Raw genomic sequence first — 6,844 nt, forward strand, 5'->3', positions numbered from 1 at the left:
TAGAGAGAAATGTCCCCTCCTCGTTCTAAGGTTCCTTGCAAATTCTGCTACTGCTGTTACACAGAGATGAACTGCAGTCTGAGGTAAAAACTCTCTTTCCCTGCAAATCAGTGGTGAGATTCAGCCAGTTCAGACCAGTTCGGGCGAACTGGTAGCGGCGATTGCGGGTGGGCCTGGCCACCTGCCCTGGCGCTATGCCATCCTATTTAGCCACGTTTTGGAGGCCAGGCACATGCATGGAAGGCGCGCACACAAGTGCGTGTGCAGAAGGCCGGGCACATCCATGGAAGGCACACATGCGCGCAAAACGAGCGTGCGCATGCGGGGCGAACCAGTGGTAAAAATATATGAAACCCACCTCTGCTGCAAATAACAGCGGAATAGTGTAGCCTGGTGTGTACAGGTAGTCTTTGACTTACAACAGTTCGTTTAGTGACCATCCAAAGTTACAACAGCACTGAAAAAGTGATTTATGATTATTTTTATATACTTACAACATGATGTTTAATTGAATCTGGCTGCCCCATTGCCGTTGCTGGTCAGAAGGTCGGGAAAGGGAAGCACGTGATCCCGGGACACAATAACTGTCATAAATATGAGTCAACTGCCAAGCGTCCAAATTTTGATCAAGTGACCATGGCAACTGATTTATATTTATGACAGTTGTAGTATCCCGGGGTCACGTGATCCTCGTTTGCGACCTTCTGACCAGCAACGTCAATGGGGAAGCCGGATTCACTTAATGACTGGGTCACTAACTTAACAACTGCAGTCTTTCACTTAACAACCGTGTCTAGAAAGGTCAGAAAAAGGGGCAAAACTCACTTAACAAGTGTCTCACTTAGCAACATACATTTTGGGCTCAGTTGTGGTCATAAATCGATGGCTACCTACACCGCATTCTAGTAGTAACGATTGCAATAAAAATTGCAGCAAAAAGTGTTGATACTTCAGAAGTTCATGGGCATTTAAAGTTATGTTTTCGACAAGGGAAATGAGGGCTATTTGCAATATTTGAAGTCATTTGCAAATTGTCTTCCACTTGCACAAACACGTCTGTGCCAGTGGTGGGATTCAGCTGGTTCAGGTCGGTTTGGGTGAACCGGTAGTTAAATTGCTGGCTGCCCCTGCCCCTACTCTACCCGCCTTTTCCAGGAGTCCCCACGCGCCCCATTTTGGCTCCCAGGTAAGTGCAGGGAGGCCTACTAGGCCCAAAATGGGGTGTGGGGGTACGGTGTGCCCCCCCCCTGCAGCCAGTTTCACTACCAGGAGGCTTCAGGGAGGCCTCCTAAGTCCAAAACAGGGCACAGGGAGGCACACATACACCCAGCGCATTTTTGCTCCCAGGAGGCTGCAGAGAAGCCTACTAGACCCAAAACAGGGCCCGGGAGGTGCAGCATGCCTCCCTGCAGCCTGTTTTCACTCCCAGGAGGCTGCAGGGAGGCCTACTAGGCCCAAAATGGGGAATGGCACGTCCCCCTCCAAGGAACATTTTTGCTCCCAGGGAGTGCAGGAGTCCGAGGGCTGCCTGTCACACCCCCTGGCCCCGCCCACCCAGCTCGTCATTAGGGTAGAGAACTGGTTATTAAATTATTTCAATCCCACCACTGGACTCTGTGCCATGAGGAGTCCACTACCTGGACCTGTGGAATAAATGGTTCGTTTTAGACTGAGGTTCCTGAAGATACAATTATTCTTTAAAGGTATTTCCTGTTCCTGTTGGACCTGCTGTCCCACGTTTGCACTAGACGCCGTTTGTCTACACGTATAAGAATTATAATAAATTATAATAAACGCAGAAGGGTTTCTGCAGAAAAGAGTCCAGAATTATGAAGAAGGTAGCCACCAGTGCACGACTGCCCAATCATAGCCGCCATTGTGACTTTTTTCACCTTCCCGCGAGGATGTTCCTGTAATTGCCTTTACGCTAGTGGAGTTTGGAACTGTGGTTAAGGCAAAAATCCAGGTTCCACCTGTTGTCTCTGTTAGCGATGATCACACAACAATGTCCCTATCTTGTAGATACTGTCACTCAATTCTCCAAGGTCTTCTCATAGTCGTGAGGATCTTCCAACTTCAGACACATTTATTGGGTGGAAATAGTGAGCTGTTCTACTTCTTAGGGACCTTGGAGGTCTTCTAGTCCAACCCTCTGCTCAAGCAGGAGACCCTATACCTTTTCAGACAAGTCAAGTGGTTGTCCTGTCTCTTCTTTAAAACCTCCATTGGTGAAGCACCCACAAGTTCTGAAGGCAACTTCTGCTCCACTGGTTAATTGTCCTCACTGTTAGGAAGTTTCTCCTCAAGGGTCCTTGAGTGGCGCAGACTGCTAAACAGTCTGTTATTAACAACAGCTGTCTGCAATTACTGCAGGTTCAAGTCCCACCAGGCCCAAAGTTGACTCAGCCTTCCATCCTTTATAAGGTAGATAAAATGAGGACCCAGATTGTTGGGGGCAATAAGTTGACTTTGTATATAATATACAAATAGGATGAAGACTATTGCTTAACATAGTGTAAGCCGCCCTGAGTCTTCGGAGAAGGGCGGGGTATAAATGTAAATAAATAAATAAAAAAAAATTCCAGGTTGCTTCTCTTCTCGATTAGTTTCCATCCATTGTTTCTTGTCTTGGCTTCTGGTGTTTTGCAACATAAGTTGACCTCCTCTTCTTTGTGGCAGCCCCTCAAATATTATCATATCACCCCCAGTCCTTCTTTTCTCTAGACTAGCCAACCCAAATCCTGCAACTGTTCTTCATATGTTTTAGGCTCCAGGCCTTTAATCATCTTACTGCTCTTCTCTGCACTTTTGCCAAAGTGTCAATATCTTTTTTGTAATGTGGTGATCAAAACTTTTGCATTTTGCTGCAGGCTAAATATAAAAAGTCTGTATCTTCCTGACTTCTATTCAATTTCAAACTTTCTCTCTCTTTCTTTCCTCTTCCAGATAGCACCTAAACTTATTTTACCTCCAATGCAGGATAATAGAACAGTCTCACACCAATTTTTCAAAGGTACAATTTTCAAAGGTATAATATAACTTTAATCTGAGAGAAGTAGTCAAACCTTTGGTACAGCCAAATGTCCATTATTGCAAGAATGAGAAAATACAGATCATCCTCTACTTATGACCACAACTTTTATGTTGTTAAGTGAGTTTTGCCTCACTTAATGAACTTTCTTGCCACCGTTGTTAAGTGAATCCCTGCAATTATGAAATTAGTAACACGGTTGTTAAATGAAGCTGGCTTCTCCCTTGACATTGCTTGTCAGATGGGGTCAAAAGGCGATCACATGACCCCAGGACATTGCAACTGTCAAGGTACATGCCAGTTGCCAAGCCTCCAAATTTGGATCACATGACCATGGGGCTATTGCAATGGTCATAAGTGTGAAAAACAGCCATCAGTCACTTTTCCAGTGTCGTCGTAACTTCAAATTCTCACTAGAATAATGTTTGTAAGTCAAGGGCTATCCGTATTTTTGAATTGAGGATATCAGAAACAATAACCTGATACATACCCTGTTTTCCCGAAAATAAGACATCCCCTGATAATAAGCCCAATCGGGCTTTTGAGTGCATGCGCTAAAATAAGCTTCCCCCAAAAAAACAAGCACTCCCCGAAAATATTTAAATGCAGAGCTGGAAATCAGGTAAGAGAAGCCCCATCTTGCTCCACACGCCCCAAAATAATAACACCTCCTCGAAAATAAGGCCAAGCGCTTATTTCAGTGTTCAAAAAATATAAGACAGGGTTTTATTTTTGGGAAAGCACGGGTAATTGGATGTAGACTCTTTAATTTGTGGAAAGAAAGGGGTTTTTTTCCTGCAAGGAAAGGGGAAAAGTAGCGAAGGAGACATTGGCTTTCCCCATCTGAAAAGTTTTAGAAGACAAAGTCAGGGGCCTCAATCCTGCACACTACTCAGAAGTTGCTCCTCTGATCAGACCTTGAGTTTAGAACGGATCCAGCCCCGAGTCATCATTCATACAATTCAGAGATAAACAATTCTGCATCTGACAACCGGAATAATTCCTTCTTGTTCAGTACTGTGCGTAGTCACAGATAGGCCTCGACTTAAAACCATTTGATTAGTGACCGTTTGATGTTACAATGGCATTGAAAAAATGTGATTTGGAACTGGTGCTCGTACTTATGACCCGGGGTGGTGTTCACTTATCTTCACTACTAGTTCGCAAATGTGAGCACACACGAACCTCCACACATGCACAGGACCTTCCGCGCATACACAGAACATCAAAAATGGGATATGATGACTTCAGGGTAGATGGGTGGAGACTCCCGAAAACCGCTGCTACCAGTTTGGCCAAACCGGATAGAACCGGCTGAATACCACCACTGTTATGACCGTTATAGCGATCAAAATTCAGGCACTTGGCAACCGGTGGGCCATTTGCGACCTTCTTGCCTGGCTTTTGATAAGCAAAATCCATGGGGCAATCTGGATTTTCTTAACGACCGTCTGATTCGCTTAACAACCACTGCAAAACAAAAGTCATAAAATCAAGCATGACTCATGTAACAACTGCCTTGCTAAGCGATGGAAATCGGCATCCCGATTGTGGTTATAAGTTGAGGACTACCCTGTTAATTGTTGGAAAGAACAGGGACCCGATGAGGAAAACCATCTGAGGTAGAAGAAGGAGCTGTTCCTTCTGCCTCTCAGCAGCCTCTGTTTCTCCAGAGTCAAACTTTTTTTTGACATTTCTGATGCAAGTAAACATGATGAATGTTCAGGTCAAATTCATAATGGTTGACATATCATATAAGCCCAATAAAATAAATAATGCCTCCAAGAAATTCTTGGGAAAGGATAATTTGCAAGTAGGTAGAGATATACAATCCGCTGCCAAAGCAAGTATCAAAAGTTAAAAGGTGATGCTGGATAAAAAAATTGCTTTCTTTCTTTCTTACTTTTTCCTTTCTTCCTTCCTTCCTTCCTTCCTTCCTTCCTTCCTTCTTTCTTTCTTTCTTTCTTTCTTTTTCTTTCCATAGTTTTCTTTCTTTCTTTCTTTTGATTTTTTCTTTTCCCTTTCTCTTCCTCCCTTCCTTTATTTATTTCTTTCCTCTTTCCATTGCTCTCTTTCTTTCTTTCTTTCTTTCTTTTTTCTTTTACATTTTTGTCTTTCCCCATTTCTTTCTTTCTTCCTTCCTTCCTTCCTTCCTTCCTTCCTTCCTTCCTCCTTTCCATAGATCTTTCTTTCTTCTTTCTTTCTTCTAATTTCGTTCTTTCTTTCTTTTCTTTTCTTTTCTTTTCTTACTTGTTATACTTCTTTAGATTGGTCATTCTCCAAACAGGATACTTGACTCACTTGAAATATTTGGGAAGTTTTAAACATTTCCTTTCGCTTAGAATTGAATTTTTCTTTTCGCACAAAAGGAAAGTGGCAGATGTTTAAACATGATGGGTGTTGCCTTAAAAAAACAATGGCTAAACAAGATTAAATTATTGAAAACCCACTGAGCACACTCGCTTGGGTCCAAGTTTATTTCAAACATTGCTTTTCTATGAATTCTCTTCCCATTCACACCCACCATCTGCTCAGAGAGCTGCAGAAGTCTTGCAGGAGATTTGAACAGCGTTCCAAAGTCACTGGCTACTTTGATATTCTATGGCAAAGGAAAGAATTATGTATTTCTTTCAGCACCGAAGTGAGCTGAGGACAGCATTTCAGGCACAACTGTTTTTTAAATCCAGATGCATCATGGAAATTCATTTTTAATTGGTTAAAAAAAAACTGTCTCCAAAGAAGCATCGGTAAAACAAATCGTAATTCTTTCTTCTCGATTTATGATTTGGAACTGTATATTAGAAATTATGGAGTCCTCCTAAAATTAGAACTGCAGAAAAAACAATGGCTACCAATCTGCCTTCCATTGAGGACTGCTCAATGTACTGCACAAGTCAAAAAGAGGGCTGTGAAAATATTTATAGACCCCTCGCATCCTGGACATAAACTGTTTCAACTCCTATCCTCAAAACGCACTACAAAGCACTGCACACCAGAACAACACAAGAACAGTTTTTTCCCGAGCGCCATCACTCTACTAAACAAATAATTCCCTCAACACTGTCAAAAATATTTACTAAATCTGCACTACTATTAATCTTCTCATCGTTCCCATCACTCATTTCCTTCCACTTATGACTGTATGACTGTAACTTTGTTGCTGGTAATCCTTACGATTTATATTGATATTGATTGTTTCCTGATTGCTTATTTGTAACCTATGACTATCATTAAATGTTGTACCTTAGAATTGTTGATAAATGTATCTTTTGTTTTATGTACACTGAGAGCGTACGCACCAAAGACAAATTCCTTGTGTGTCCAATCACACTTGGCCAATAATTCAATTCTATTCTATTCTATTCTATTCTATTCTATTCTATTCTATTCTATTCTATTCTATTCTATTCTATTCTATTCTATTCATGCATACTTTTTTTATGTACACTGAGAGCATATGCACCAAAGACAAATTCCTTGTGTGTCCAATCACACTTGGCCAATAAAGAATTCTATTCTATTCTATTCTATTCTATTCTATTCTATTCTATTCTATTCTATTCTATTCTATTCTATTCTATTCTATTCTATTCTATTCCTCCTAAAATAACTAAGGGAGTTAACCAATGGAACGGCTTGCCTTCAGAACTAGGTGCTTCATCACTGGAAGAGACTGGACAGACACTTGTCTCAAATTGTATGGGGTCTCCTGCTTTGAGGAGGGGGTTGGACTAGAAGACCTCCAAGGTCCCCTCCAGCTCCTTTCTGATTAATTGGTTCTTACTCATTCAACATGATTTACTTCAAAGTTGA

Source organism: Ahaetulla prasina, chromosome 7, assembly GCF_028640845.1.
Source record: "Ahaetulla prasina isolate Xishuangbanna chromosome 7, ASM2864084v1, whole genome shotgun sequence".
Taxonomy (NCBI): domain Eukaryota; kingdom Metazoa; phylum Chordata; class Lepidosauria; order Squamata; family Colubridae; genus Ahaetulla; species Ahaetulla prasina.